General features: G+C 31.5%; 1 pseudogene across 1 annotated transcript; it reads right to left on the reverse strand.

The window, feature by feature from the left end:
• Nucleotides 1-13084: 13084 nt before the first annotated feature.
• LOC146958481 (protein DETOXIFICATION 49 pseudogene) lies at nt 13085-15209 on the reverse strand (annotated as a pseudogene). The gene has a single exon (XR_015024653.1). The product of XR_015024653.1 is annotated as a protein DETOXIFICATION 49 pseudogene (transcript).
• Nucleotides 15210-17197: the final 1988 nt, after the last annotated feature.

The following is a 17197-nucleotide window of genomic DNA, read 5'->3' on the forward strand; positions in this document are numbered from 1 at the left end:
CTAAATTTGTATAAAACTAAGCGATTGAACTCAAGTAATTAACGAACTCAAAGAAGAATCGTTTGAAAGAAACCGAATTCAATTTCTAACCACATAGCGTACAATCTAGGTTGTTTTCTTCTCAACTTTAAATAAACATCAGATTTCTAGAACTTCATTCCCCGAGAAACCAGATAATCAACACAAAAAATAAAATAAATACAAATTTTATTATTAATAAAATTTGTTTAAACTTCCATGTGACTTAGTTTCAACTAAACAACAATTTTGTCCATCCAACGATGTTGAATCTAACAAAATGAACTAAACTTATACAACACGACAAATTAAGGTTTAAATTTAATTCGAAAGATTTGTCTATGTTTTTAAACAGTTGATCCATATAGCCTTTGTTTGAGAGTTTAGAGAGGATGGGAGGAAAGGGAAATGAAAGACTTTTAGGGGTGAAAAAAATATGAGAAAACAAAAAATTATTTCATAGTGAAATTTTTGAAAGAGTGTCTTTTTAGGGAGTAATGAACTAATGGTTATAATTAATATATTTTTAATGTTAAGAATATTATAACAATATAATTTAAATTTGAAGAATTTGTATAAACCCTCTAAAAAACCAGCCCCGAATACAATTTTTAGTTTCCCAAATGACGATGATTTTATATCATTAAGAAAAATAAACACCCAAACCTCTTTCCTTCTAAAGTCATCTATTCTTTCCGCAGCTGCTTCCTTTGTTTCAAATTCTCTCCTTCCCTTCAAACACCAAATCAAAGCCATACAAAACAAATCTAAAAAGTAGTAAAGAAGAAGATATGCCTTTTAAAAAAATAGTATAATTTACTCGCAATAATTATGAGTTAGTTTTAACTAATTATGAGCTGGTAGGATTGGTAATTTTGCTGTATTTCTGATCCAATAGGGAATTCCGGATTTTGGAAACCTTCCTTTTGAGGCCTCAAAAGCTTTGAAGCAAAGGCAATGATGCCTATTAGTCTATTATCTTCTGCTAAGATTGTAACCCTTCAATGCAAACGCGTTATAATAATGCACAGAATGATTTGTTAGTAGCCGCACTTAATTAACCTAATTTTCCATAATTAGAGCCCGTTTGTTATAGATTTTTTAAGAAAATAATCACTTTTAAGTATTTTGCATCCGTTTGTTACAACTTTTAAAAAAAAATCAGAATCTAAAAAAAATCTAAAAACAACTTCAAATGAGAAGCTGTTAAGAGCAACTTCTCAAAAAATAGATTTTTTTAGAGGAGAGAGAAAATATTGTTTAAAAGATTGAACAAATTTTGTAACAAAGAATCTCTTTTATATAATTGTATCCAAACAAACTAAATTATTTGTTTAAAAAAATTGATTTTTATCAAAGTAAACAAACGCAAAATAGATTCTGATTTTTCATAAAATCTCTAAAATATAATCTCTAAATTATTTTATGTCAAAATCACTTTTATTTTAATCTGTAACAAACGGACCCTGAATAAACCCGAGAATAGTTTAAAACTCAATTTAAAAATTAACTTGTTGAACTTGATTCATAAATCAAATAAGTTGAACTTGAATTGAAAATCAAGTTCGTTAATTACCCGACTGTCTCGTAACGTGGCACGATGGTGGGCTTTGCTGAAACTCTAAAATTCTTTCTATAAAAGCCAGTTGCGGCTAAGGATTAGGGTTACCTATTATTATTGCGATTTTGAGCATAGAAGACACTAGGAGACTGAAGAACAAACCCTAAATCTCATACCAACTCACCGTTGGTCGGATTTATGTATGTTTTCTCTTGTTTTTGTTTATGATTGTTTAGTTATGAGTAGCTAAACTCTTAGTTTGATTGAGCCATGATGAACCTATTGTAATATATGAATCAGTAGTTGAACTCTCTTTATTATCAATGTTATTCAGTCTTTATTCAGAATTATTTGTGTTCATTGCTTTTCATATGATTGTTTGTATGACTATTAACCCTAACTTCTTGCAATCACATAAATTGATCTTAGGAATTGAATGACTATTAGCCCTAGCTTTTAATCCTGAAATAGTAATTCTGTTTAACTCAACACTAGGAACCTAGAGATAGGAAATTGAGGGTTATGACATATAAATTAACGTTCCGACATCGCTTCCGCGGTTATTCAATCTGTTTAAGAGATTAATAGGGTTATAACTTAGGAAAGGGTTTTGAGTCAAGAGATTGATCAAAATCACTTAGTTAATTTGTCGTAAAGACTGAATAGTAATTGAGAATAAAGAGAGGTAATCTAGTCATATAAAGCAATAGCGGATTCACCGGCTTAATCATTCATCTCAAAGTAATTTTCTCTCGCACTTTATTTACCAAGTATTGAACCAAAAATCTTCTGCCTAGGGCAATACCATTATAATCTTTACACATCCTAACGAATAACGCACTTGCTAGAATTGAAATTAACACAGTCCTTATGGAGCGATATTTATTACTACTTCGATAGTTTTTGGTACACTTGCCAAATATCTATCAACGCTCTTAACAATATTGTTTCTTCAACTGAAATTTTGATAAAACCCGAGGATAAGCTCCTTAAACAAAATATTATCCCAACAATTGTTGAGCTCTAGAAAAAGGCCAATCAAGAGCAATGCCAGTATCACAACAGACACATAAAGGAATTATTCGGAAAAGTTAACGTTAAAGGGAGTGGTGACTAGTGGACTAGTGCATGTGTGTTTAGAAACAAATAAGGGAGTTGCGTGTTTGATTAGAAACTAAAGGGGGTACGAGTTATCTTAAACCTATGTTGCTCAATATTTTTTGGTCAACAATATGTTTTGTTCCCATGAAATTGATCAAACATAATACGGATTTCATGTTTCAAGAGATACCAAAAGTGTTTGAAAAAAGCAAAATTGAACCCGTCGGGACCCGGACTTTTACTTCCGTCACTAGAATTAATCACCTCTTCAATTTCTAACAAGGAAAAAGGTGCGGTTAAATACCTATTATCCTCCTAGGAGAGAGTCGCAAAGTCTACCCCATCCAAAGTTGGTCGCTCCCAATTTGTATCCGACACTTGGATTTTAAAATAATCAACCACCGCCTTTCTAACTTCCGTTGGTGAATCCACCCATGTTCCATTAACATTGACTGCATTAATTGAGTTCCGAGTAGCCCTTGCTTTCACACACCTATGGAAAAATTTCGAGTTTGCATCCCCCTCTTTAAGCCACTTAGACTTGGATCTTTGCACCATACTAGCATTTTTACATCTAAGGAGCCTCCACATTTCTTCAAACTTCTTCTTTCTCACCTCAACTTCCTCACCACTCAACATCCCATGCTCCCCCTTGACATCTAAATCAGCAATTTCCTCAATTAACTTTTCCGCTTTCAAATTTAGATCCCCGTACTCTTTCTTACTCCACACTCTAAGTTCTTACTTTAGCCCCTTTAATTTGTTCTTCAAGATAACCCCCATCCATCCAACTCCCCTTTGGGTACGCCACACCTCATACTCCTCGTAATCTTTTTACTCATTTTGAGTGTTGGAATAGTGAAGCGAATTCGAAAAGACTTAAGAAGGGAGCGTGGATGATTTGGCATGCAACAATATGGATGATTTGGAAAGAAAGAAATGCGAGGATTTTCACCAATCATAGGAAGGAAGTGGAAGAGATTGTGGATGAAATCAAAGCGATTTCTTGGGTTTGGGCGTTGAGTAGATTAAGGATATCTTCTTTCCTCTTTTATGAATGGACTTGGAATCCTAGAGAGTGCCTAAATAGGAGATGAAGGGCGTTGTTTTTTTGGATCTGCTATGGGGTTGCTTGTTAGGATCCTTCGGCTGTTTAGAGGCAAGCTTTTGTTGCTGCTGTGTTGTATTTAGGGAGGTTTCTGTGCGTAGTTTCTGTTTTGGTTTAGCAGGTTTTGTTTCCTCCCTTTTGTACTGCGCATGCTTTTTGTTGCCTCCTCCCTTTTGTTACAGTTTGCAGGGTGGATTTCTGTTGTAACAGCTGCCATTTTGCACTTCTTGTGCTTGGCATTTCATTATATATAAGCTGATTAAAAAAAATATGTTTTGTTCATTTTTTGGTTGGATCAGCTGTTTCAAATTGAAAAAGAGCTAAACCCAATCAACAAATCAAAACCACACTTAAAAGGGTTCAGGTATGCTCCATTTACCTCATGCTCTATTTAGTCCATTTAAGTCATAGATGCATGACACGTGGCAAAAGAATATTCAACGGTTAAGATTTAAAATAAAAATAACTTTTTGTTTATTAAAAAAAACCCAAACCACGTATCATCTTCTTAAAAACACCCCTTCAACCTTTCACCCCATCACTTTGTCAAAAAAAAAAAAAAAAGTAGTGTTATTTGAACAACCAAATGAAACAACTTATGTGACAACTTCTTTTTCCTCTCTTTTCATTGGTTAAAATCAATGGAGAGAGAAAAAGGAAGAGAGAGAATAAGAGTATAATATGAGTATGAGAGAGAAAGTTGTCAGAAAGTGGTTCTACAAATATCATTTCTCAAAAAAAAAAAAAACCTTTCACCCCATCACTGTCCATCGTCTTCCTATCCCCTTCATCAACCTTCACCCCATCATTTGTTTACAATTCAATTTAATATTTATGATTTTAATAAATTAAACAATTCAATTCAATACAATTAATTTGGGGATTTTATCAATCAATATATAATGAGGTATTGTCTTAACTCTTGATTCATTGTTCAGTCTTTCTTAACTGCATCACTATGCCATGAACATCCTCGTGATTGACATCAATTAAAGGAAGAGAGAAGAGAAACGTGAATCTGGGATAGGAAGAGGGGTGTGAATTGGAAGAGGGTGTGGTTTGTGATTTTAATTTTACTAAACAAATAGTCTCTTTTTAATTTTAAATCTTGGCCCTTCGATGTTATTTTACCACATGTCATGCATCCAAGACCCTAAATGGACTAAATGGAACATTACTTAAATGGAGCAGCACTTAAACATCTGGTATGGTTGTTCTTTTGACTTCCCCTATTGCTTAAAAAGCTTATAAAACAGCGTTTAATTTATATCTATCGAGAGGTTTTATAAACACATAAAAGTTGTTTGGGTGTACGAACCCAGCAGTTTTAGGGGTAAAGGAGCAAAATTCAACATCGGGATTTCATATTTCAAATGGCATGAAGCCATTTTCTCCGGCCCATATATACAACCAAAACAATAATTTCCCATGCCAATAATCAAATGTGTTCGCTATATATTTTACAAATACAAAGTCCACCCTCCTTTATATTTGTCTTAGACAAGTTAAGACCAATTTTTTTATGAGTTGTACTTTTGGCAATTATCTTTCTTTTTGATAGAATTCATTTAGCAGTTATTAAAGACACCATGAAACACGATATAGGTTTATTCCAGAACAATGAGTTTAGATTTACTAGAAGAGAGCCAATGGCGGCACATGAGTCAGGTAAGATGTTTCATATTGAAGGTAAAAAAGTTGATGGTTGCTTTTTGGTTCCCTATTTGCTCTTTATCTTGAAAAACCATCTTCAGAAGTTATTTTTTTTTTAAACCTTTTAAAACACAAAAGATGTCGTTCGAGAGTTATATGTAGAACGGTTTACGCATTTTTTACATAAGCCCTTGAATCTACCAATAATGAATATGTTCATCGCTTAACAGGTAAGTTACCACTACATAAACCATTGATTTTTTTGGTGGTGGTCGGGGTTTGAACCCGAACCTTGCATATTTTTATGTATTGTCCATACCAACTGAGCTAAGCTCACTAGGACATATAAACCATTGATTAAAACAATAATCTTAGTTTTTTTAATTAAATTTTTAACAACAATGAATTAGTTTTGTCAAAAAAAAAAAACAACAATGAATTAGTGGTGAGAATTGGTCCACTTAAGCAAGTGGTCACAGATTCAATCTTTAAATCTTGTGTATGAAAAAAATACCATCTAATGTCCTACGACAAATAAGAACATCATCTCATAAATGAATCTAGAATCACAACAAATCAAGTTAACTAAATGCAGTCCTAAATCAAGTTAACTAACCTATGAGGCAAACCTATATCGTCCAAAGTAGCTTTCACAAAATTCCACTTGACCATTGTAGCCGACGAAAGAAACAATCACATAAAATTCCAATATACGAGTACATTGTTGTCTTTTTTTATTTCCTTATCTCATGTGATATTTTGAAGGACACTTTTTCTTTTTCGAAGGCAATTGTTATTATGCTTATTGTCAAAGATATTAAAACTACCCATAAGAAAAATAATATATAAAAAATCGATTAAACTAAATTAAATTAAATAAATCAAATTAAGTATTTTTTTGGTCAAAAATTAAGTTCCTTTTACTAAATCAAATTAAGTAATTTAATAAATTAATAACGGAAACTAAATAACGAAAAATAAATTTCGATTTTGATGTTTTTTTTAGTTTAAGAATATATTCATTATTTCAAAAGTTAAAAGCACTTTTTATAATCTACCAAAAAAACACTTTTTTATATTTTTCTTTTCTCATTTTTTCTTTACCAAACAATATCTCAAACTATCTCTCATTTTTTTTCTCGTATGTTTATCTCTTCTACCAGCTCTCATATTATCTCCTTTTTTCTTTACCTTTTTCCCGCAACTAAATATACTATTCACCTTAAGGTGCTCGAACCCAAGACTGAGTTCGAATCAGATTCTTTTATTTGATGGGATGAAATTCTGGCACTAGATTACTTGAAAATAATAATATTTTGAAGGTGAACACATACTATGGAGTTTTGTGCGTATCCATCATTAAATTATTTAATTTAATGTGGTTTTTTAATATTTAATTATTTAAAAAAAATTAAATATTAAATTATTTTCATCTATCGAATATCCTTAACGTATAACTTATTTTTTCCTATTTAGATCACCATGACGTCTCTTTCTTTCCCTCTTGTGGCAATTGCTTTTTGCGGCTGGTTATGCGGATATGGAATCGAGTCGAAATGTATGAATGGATAACTCTGCTTCAAAATCTTCCAACGTTACTGTGTCAATATTCTCAAACATAGTAAAAATCATGTAAGCAATGTTATAATTATCATATATACACGTGTCATAGTTCGTATAATAGAAAGTAATAACAATAAATTAATACTCCTTCAAAAAAAAAAAATTAATAAAAACTTTATTTTGTGAATTACGTGAAGTTCTTTTATTTCTAGAATCTCATTGTGTGCATGTCAGCATGTGGGACGTGAATTAATTTGTCAACTCGAACCATGCTATTTCTCGCGAGCAATAACATCCCGAAGTGGTCCCGAAAGGCTCTCAACCGCTTGATCAATCCATTTGGTGGAATACATGGGTCAAAGTAAAAGTGAGTGGGGCCTGTTGCAGTAGCATTTGGTGGAATACATGGGTCGTGATTTTGTCGGGACAATGTTTTTCGGGAAAAGTAGCATTTTTGTTGTCAACTCACTATAAATAATTAGCATGCCATAAAAGGCAAATTGATCCGTGGTGTCAAGCTAGCCGACAGAAATTAAGGTGATGATTAGGTTAATTAGTTGCCATGCCCTGCTACATTATACGGGAACAATTAGCATATTATGGCGATTCTTCACAATTTTTAACATGGATTTTAATTAATACTATGTGATTGCCAATTACGTGATCTAAGATCTGCAACTCTTAATGCACTGTGCGAGTCATGACTTATGGGCTATCCTAAAGTTATGCGTGTGTGTCTAGAGTTGGGTGTGTATATTGATATTGATATGGTTCAATGGATCCGTTCACATTTGCAACAACAAGACAAGAGCTACGATCATTGATTCAATTATAGTATCATAGATGTAAAGACAAAATAAGCAAAATAAGAATAGAATGTATGACAACTCCAACAAAAAAGCATAATGACCCATACAAAAAAAAGAATAGAATGTAGCGACGGATCCAAAAAATTATCAAGTGGGGGCCGAAAAAAATAATTGATAAATAGTACATACAAGTTTTTTTTTTTTTTTTAATAACAGAATATGTGTAAAAATTATGAGTTTTACATTGTCGATGCATATCGAAGAGAGATACCTACATGAGTTTTAAATTAGCTATATATAGCGAGAAAAATCATCTAGAAAAATCACGAAGGCTACGTGTCAATATTGAACGTTGTGGGGAAAATGCATGAGGCAGCTTACAATAGGAAATGAGCGGAAAACATGGGTGCTTGGCCAATAGAAATAATTTCGGGACAATTTCGGGATTAACTATTCGCTTGATGCAGCATTATCCTATAAATTACTCTTACTCACTTTAAGGACCGTACACTCAATAGTATACGATGTAAGAATCACATTTCCAAATAACACAACTGAAATTTTAATGGTGATAATCAAATTATTTACATAATAATAATTTAGTAAATAATATTGTGTGCTGGTATATATTATAAAAACAGCCAATATTAAGCCCAAATATTATATCTAAAATTATAGTAGTATATAAATACTACTAGTGTGCAAGTATATTTTTTCCTCTTATGATAATAACGTGGTAAAGAAAGTACAGAACCGTGTGATGACTTGTGTTGAAATAGTTGGTGACTTTATGGAAAGTGCAATATGCACTACTATTGCTAAAAGGTTGCACTTGAAAATGGTAAAGGCCAGCCAGCCAAGAAATGTGTGCCTAAAAAGAAAGAAAAGCATATTTGTGGTTTAGTTTTCTATATATGCATGCATCACTCTCAGCGGCAACACACACTCAACACAACCAAGTTGACACGGAATTTGTGGGTTACCAAACAAGTCCCCTAAAAAGGAAGCTATATATCTCTAATCTATTCTCACATTTCATAATCTTAATTTTAGGCCCCATATTGATAGTTGACATGTAGCTATATTTAGCTTTGTTTCACGAGTTTGCCTTTTCATTTACATTTATACGTGGCCAACTTTTGTCTCAATGAGAGGGAGCCATTCTCTATGTTGTTGCCACTCATCCCGTAATTCGAATTTATCTATAACCATAACCAATGGTAAGAGATAAGTATGATATGATTCATTATTTTATCTAACTAAATCAATTTTTAGGTATTGCTTTTGGCTTTATCGTGGCGTTACCAAGATGACAATGATATTTTGTACATGTTTTTCTATACTAGTAGTTTCTACGTAACAAATATTTTGGTTACAGAAAGGGAATCGAAGTCCTTTTCAGTTACATAGTTTGGTACAAATTAAAAATCAAAGTTTCTAAATAAAAAAATATATAAAGAATATATGTGCAAGCAACACTTTATCACTTTGAAATGATAACTACTGTTGCTCAGATACCTAAATATTTAGGTAAGTTTTGGCTTATTTTGTTTTAGTGGTGGTATGCCCGATCTTCTGAAATGATCTTATTGAAGGAGTTAAATTTGAAGTTCCGTGGAAAGGTCTGCTAAAAAATTGTTTCACTTAATAATCGAACTAAAGTTCTCCTGAAAAATAATTAAACTAATACTCTAATAATAAAATAAACAAATCACATTATATCAGTTTTCATAAGCGAAAAAATCTAGGGTTAAATATGTTTTTCGTCTCTATAAATATGTCAATTTTTCGTTTTAGTTCCTCTAAAAAATTTCTTCAACTTTTAGTCCCTCAAAAGTTTTTCATCTTCACTTTTGATCCCTCCTTTAAAGTAAACTCCCACGTAGAATTCATTTTTTTTTTAATAAAATTTTGCAGAAAAATTTATAATATTATAAGAATGGCGCCAAAAAAAATTAGAATTTTTTAACAAAACATGAATTAAATATGAATTTTATATTTTTCGCGATTAAAAATAAAAATTCATATTTAATTTATGTTTTGTTAAAAAATTCTAATTCTTTTGGGAGAAATTTGTACAATATTCTACACATTTCTGCACAATTTCATTAAAAATACAAAAATTTAGTTAAAAATAGGGACCAAAAAGCATTGATTGTAAATTTTATAAGGACCAAGAGTTGAAGGAAAATTTTAGAGGGACTAAAACGAAAAATTGATATATTTATAGGGACAAAAAACATATTTAACCCAAAAATCTATTACCAAATCTAAGGAAGAGAAAAAATGACGAAAAAAGGAAATAACAAATGGAAAATAAATTAAGTATTATATTATATATGAGAACCACCCCTACGTACAAGGAGTTTATAAATCATGACAGACTGTTTTTCTTTGGCTGAATTATGTGTGAGAGGTTTGATGTTATTTCGTTGGCATCGTTTCCGTATTTGGAAAACAAAGGATCGAATAATATTTACGAAGTTCACAATTGTCATATAATCCACGATACAAAACTTTTTTGGTGGTTCGTGGACTTAATTCAATTGGTATAAACGTTACATGATATATGCAGGGACCAGGTTAGAACCTAGACACACCACTTATTCACTGTGAACCTCGGACACACCACTTATTCACTTTAAAAAATGTGAATTTCTAACCATTATACTACTTGATAAAAAAACAAAAAACCTTTCATGGGGTTTTGCTCAAATCTCATGAGAAAGTTTAGAATTTCATCAATCGTGAACTTATGTTCATGAGTGTCAAGGAATTTCAGAGCTTTATAATGTTTGGTGATGGTATTTGCATTTTTTTCTATATACAGCCTCCACAAGTTGAATAACCATGACACCCTCAAGCTGTACCACAAGTGTTGCACTTAATCCAGTTAATAAGAGGCAGATACCAAAAAACCGTCATTCGAAGTGGCGAATGAACATGAATATTAACCAAAAAAGGTTTCAGAATCTAGAACTCTTGCATGTTACAAAAGGAATCAACATTCGAATAATTGTATGTCAAAGAAAAAGAATGTAGAGAAAATATGTAGAGAGAATATAAAAGTCAATGTAAAAGAAAAAGAAGGGAGTAGTTTTTTTATGTATTTTTTTATTCAAATAGTTTTTTATGAATTACACGCGTGTTTGTAAATGTCATTTTTTTTTAAAAGTCAACCCATGCATTTGTTATTTCTTCCTTCTTGCACATTCAAAACCTGAAATAATAATAGAGAAATACTAATACTAAGTACTACTCCACAATGACAATAATAACAGTGATCAGATATTAGCTTGTTGTTGACTTTATATTAATTTATTTATTATATATGCATGATATTGTGTTTTAAGACTCCTCTCTTTTTCCTCTGCAGCCGCATGTTACAGTACATTGTACATAGTTAGGCCATGTGCAAATTCTAATCATAGAACACCTGAATGGTTTTTCAACTTAGGTTTCCTTCCCTCTATTTTAGTACCATGAAGTACGTTCATTAAAAAGCGGTATTAATCGAATAACCACTGTTCCTTACTTCAATTGGAAGCTATTCAATCTTTAAATATGATGATGATGATGACAAGCTATTTCAATCTCAAATCATGCATATAAAAAAGCATTATGAAGGTCAATTTGTAAATTTTCAACCATTCGAACTGCAAATACATCATACATGTATGATTAGCTTAGGTTGACTTACTTAAATGTCTCTCTATTTTTTTTAGGAGACTTACATAAATATTAGTAGCACTTACTTCACCGAACTTGAAAGAAATGGGTTGGACTTAATTAACCAATACCCTTGAGTTTAAATTCCGACAAGAATATTTACTTTTAAATAATATATTATATGTAATTAAATATTCAATTTGGTGTTTAAATTAAGGCAAATGTTAACTTGTGTCCTTAATGGCACATGTTAAGGAACTTATTAAAGAAATATACGCATAAAAAGTCTTGCATTCAACTTCTCAAAAGTTAATATATTATATTTTCCAATGCAAAGTTGCCTTTTTTGGGTTGCTTAACATATGTCCTTAGAGCACAAGTTAACATGACCCTTAAAATAAATACCTGATGAGTGTGGTTCAATTGATTAAACCGCATTGAGATTGTAGTGAAGATCAAAGTTCGATCTCCGAATAACATATTTTGAGATGTGAACAGTTTTAAGCTACAATCTAAACACTCGAGTGAAGATTACTCACATAACCGGTCCAATGGTCCGAAACTTAGAGATACTCCTTGAAGCCACTAAAGTGTCAAACATCCTAATTACAATGGTTTGCTACCAAAAAAAAATAGTAATAGACCTTTATACTATTATACATTATTTAGGTGGTCGGGTAACTCAATTGATTTGAGTTAAATGTTACAAAATTGGAGATCCTAAATTTAAACCCAAATGAAGGAGTAAATATTAACATAATAACTAAAGGGGGCTGTTAACTTGCACCCACCTAAAAACACTAAGGTGCAAGTTAACAAGCTGCACCTACTAGTTATTTACCAAAACACCTATGTTTTTCTATTATAAACAAACATTATTTATGCTATTTACAAAAATGTCCTTTTAATTAAAATAAAGATTAATAGAGACAAAAGGGTGTTTTAATTAAAATTAAGTATATGTTGTTCAACATCTAATTTTCTATCAAATGCAAAACTTCTAACTAACACTTTAGATACCTATTATACATATATTGTTGCAACCATATTCTATGATGGTGATACATTACAATATTACTTCTAAATGTTGTTTATTTTGTGATAAAATGGTGAAACATAATAAAATATATGTATACAACTTGGACAATAGTTCTATCCAAAAAAATCACTATTAAACGATAAATTATTATTAATATAAAAGGTCAAAGATCTAAAAATGTGTGCTTTGAATTATGTGATTTTGCTAACGAGATCAATCAAGTTGTTCGAAAACTTGAATTGAGTCGAGTTTAAGACAAAAAAAAGTTTATATTAAACTTCGAGGTAAATCAATTCTCGAATTGAGTCGATCTAGATCAAGTTTGACTAGACTCATTTTTAATCCGATGAGAAATATCCTTATTTTTAGGATAAAATTACCAAATTTCAACATGGCATGCCATCACTTAGTTGAATTATTCTGTTTTGACATTGCTAATAAAACATATTTATTTCTAAATATGTAATAAGTAATAATAGTACATTACGTGCATTTGTGAATGAATGATGTTAATGAACAATGTTAATGATAATTACTTGAATTTTTTAAAATATACACAAGAGTAGTTAACTTCCTTCATCCACATTGACATTCCAATCTTTTGATCTAAAATTATACAAAATTAGAAAAGGTCATCCTATTCCTCTGTTTCTACCCTCTCCTCCCCTTTCCACAAAGACAAATTCCTAAAAGACATCTCTCTCTTGTTTTTTTATTTTGGTACAAAAAAAAAAGTTAATCAAAGTTAGACCCGTGACTGTTTATCTTAATAATCTGAGTCAGCAAATGATTAAGAAGAATATTCCTTAATTTCTGCTTTAAGTAACTTCTCTTCATCAACTTCTTTGCTGTCATCAACAAAAACATCACTTCTTGTTGTTGCTTCTCCAATTCCAGTTAATTTCTTAGCTCTTAGTGCTTCACAATCCCAATCCGTTTGACTCAAAACAACCAACATAGTCACAGCACAAGTTCCCTGAGCCACAAGCAACCCAAGCCACAAACCTTGAAAATCAAACCCAACATAAAAAGCTAACCAAATTGCCACAGGCATTCCAACAATGTAAAAACAACCAAAATTGATATTTGCACCTACTTTAGGCCTTGCTGTTCCTCTTAACACCCCACAACCTGTTGTTTGTGGACAATTTCCAAGTTCACATAGCCCTATTAGAGGTAACACTAAAGATGTAATTTTTATTATCTCTTTGTCTTCAGTGAACATGCTAGCCCAAATGTTCCTAACCATTATAGCAAAAAACAAAGCAAACACACCTAAAATGAAGCTACAAGAGAGTCCTACTATAGCTGAAAGTTTTGCTTTTGATGGCTTTTGAGCACCAAGTTTGTTACCAACTCTAGTGGAAACACTAAAACTTATTGATGATGGAAAAATATATAGCAAAGAAGTAGTTTGAATCAAAATTCCCATAGAAGCAACGGTTGCTCTTGGATTTATCAACAAACCACATAACAAAATCATGATTTCATACCACCACCATTCAAGGCAAACAGAAAGACAACTTGGTACAGCTAAATTAAGAAGTGATTTCCATTGTTTGAAACATTCTGATGAAAAACCACCCCATGTTTTCTTGTGTGTGCCAGAGAAAATTATGTAGAGAATCAAAGATGCAACAAGGTTGAAATTTGTCCACACCCCACTTAAAGCTACACCTTTGATTCCCATGTTGAGGTGAGAAACAAGAAAATAGTTTATGGGAATGTGAAGAAAAATTGCTAAAGTAGCACAAAGTGTGAGAGGCAGAGTAATGGATTGGCTTCTAAGGTAAATTCTTAAAGGATGTAAAAAAGATTGTGCTAAGAGATCAGGAATGGAATATAGAAGATAGATTTGAGCTTGTGTAGCTATATCTTCTTCTTGGCCACATAAAAGAAGGATATGTTTTGTGTAAAGCCAAAGTAACGAAATAGGGATAGAAGTTAAGAGTAGCAAGAGAATGGTTTTTTGTAAACATAGACCAAGGAGAGTGAATCTTTTGGCACCAAAGGCTTGTCCACAAATAGGTTCCATTCCTACAGCGAGACCGGAGAGGATTGAGTAACCGGTAATGTTCGCGAAGCCAACCGCAAGTGAACCACCGGCTAAGGCAAGTTCACCAAGGTGACCAAGAAAGAGCATGGAGATCATTGAACGACAATAGAGTAAGAGACCGGTGAAAATCATTGGAAAAGCAATTTTGGATATAGAAATAACTTCTTTGAAGGTAGCTCTAAGATGGGTTTTTTGGAATTGTGTTGTTGGATTTTCTATGTTTGTGTCTTTTTGGATAAGTGGATTGGTCATCATGTTGTTGTTGGACTCTTTTGTGTCTTTGATTGAAACTATTAGATATTCAGATTTTGAATTGCATTTGGAAGGAGGTTGAGAAGTTAAATGACACATAGTTTGTCTATTTTGAAAATAGAATGGTTTAGAGAAAGATTTTGAAAGTTGAAAGAGAAGGAGAGTCAAGGAGAATATAGTAGAGAGGGAGGGTTGTACAAATGGTTTTGTGTTGCATTTTATAGCATTTGAATGAGTACAATTGCCCTTAGGCACTTTTGGAGGGCTAAAACATTTAACATCGACCGGCCTAAATCGTATCATATATGACATAAAAGATATAAGATATCATATATGTCTTTTTTGTATTAACTATAATTTAGTAAATTATGAATCTTTTGAAAAATTCTTTGTTTTAAATTATTATAGTTTAATTATTAATATTTTTCAATAAAGTGTTATTTTTCGTTGATGAGGGGCCGTATAACACTTTGGAAGGATGATATAACAAGAGATTTCAAATATAACATTATCCATGAGTATCTTTTATTAAATTGACAAAAATATTCAAATATAACAAATGATTTGATTTCATGACGAGGGGCCAAATCAAATTTGGAAGATTTAGAGGCGTTAGAAATTTGTTTGTTTTTTCTTTTGTTCTTGGTAATTCAAAAATAAAGTTCTCCAATAAAAGAAACAACCAAAATGATTATAAATTTTAACTTACGCATATGCTAAAAGACACGAGGGTAAAGGATAATCCAAAAGTGATATTTTAGACAATAGTCACAGTTTGTATAGTAGTAAGGGTCAGTGTTGCTCTAGACACCAAGGTTGTCCTTGGACAGTTAATAAGGATCAGGTTTTGTAAGTAAACCAAAAGCCAAAAGACCATTAGAGTCCTTCAATGTTCAACCTTGATTTATAAGGAATTCTTCATCAGTATTAGAGGTACCTATATTGCTTAATGTCAAAATTAAATTGTTTGCTTCATAGATAAGACAAAGCCACTTAACGGTTTGTTCAACTGAGTGGGGTCCATCAAGAGATTCCATTGTATTGTGTTGTTTTCCGGGTGGCACTTTGGTGACATTAATGTCACCGTGCCATTGCATCTGGACCACACATTGTCATTGCCATTGCATCTGAACCACACAACACATCTAATGTCACCCAATGTGTGGCCCAGATTTAATGTCACCGTGACATTAATGTCACACAAGTATTTCCCGTTGTTTTCTACACCACGTGTACAAGAGAGATATATCACTCAAGTAAATGCGTGTTTGGTAAAGCGTTTGCAAAACAGTGTTTTGATGAAAACCACGGTAAAAAACCATATTAACGAAAAAGATGGTATTTAGAGATTTTGATAAATGTATCAAGAAATGTGCAAACGTATTTTTGTGTGTTGTAAACGGGAAACTAAACACAATCTAAGTGTTAATTTATATCATTGGTGAGACTTAAGAATTTTATTGATATACTCCCTCCGATGGTCCTTATTATAAGAAACAATTGACGTTTTAGGTTTATTGTATAAGTGATGTATCTAGTCTATATTTATAACAAGATACATCAATTCTTCATTGAATCTAAAAAGTCAATTGTTTCTTATAATAAGGGCCGAAGGGAGTAATTTTTATTAAAATTTACGGTGGTTTTTTGTTATTTTACCAAACTCAGTCAGTAAAAGTATGCACTTATTCTTTCCTTGAATCTTATAACTAAAAAGCATGTGTTTCATTGTCAATGTGTGCTGTCTATTAGCTATTAATATAACATGATTTAATTTAATCCTTTCAATTGTTATTGTTCATTGAATCTACAGAGTCAGTTATGATTACTCTATCGTTGAGTTTAGTTAGTTGAAAAGAAAATTGAGTTTACTTCTCTTGATTTTAAAAAATTAACATGGAGTCAAAGGTTGCACCGTTTGGAATATGCAAAAATAATTATATTTTAAAGCAATTAGTCACAAATTAATTGGTTTAATTTTTTTTTTTGACAAAATCTGATTGGTTTGTAAGTTTACCTATTCATGAGATAATCTATACTATGATACTATTAGAATATAACGAAAACAATAAAAGTATCAAATTTTGGTCGGATATTTTTATATAAATTTGTCATCAACAATATATATTTTTTTAAAACTTAAAAACAAATAGATATTATAAAACTGAAACAACCGAATTGAGTTAAAAAATACTATACCTTACAATAAAATATAACATACACATAGTTCATCTTTTTTCTTTTTAATTTTTTTTTCATGACTTTTATTACACTAAGGCTATGTTTGGACAACTTAAACTAATGGAGAGGAATAAAATAGAACAAAATAAATATTTTATTCTATTGTTTGGATATTTAATGACGAAAT

Source organism: Medicago sativa, chromosome 1, assembly GCF_051527215.1.
Source record: "Medicago sativa cultivar Bolivia chromosome 1, Bolivia_mono, whole genome shotgun sequence".
Lineage (NCBI taxonomy): Eukaryota > Viridiplantae > Streptophyta > Magnoliopsida > Fabales > Fabaceae > Medicago > Medicago sativa.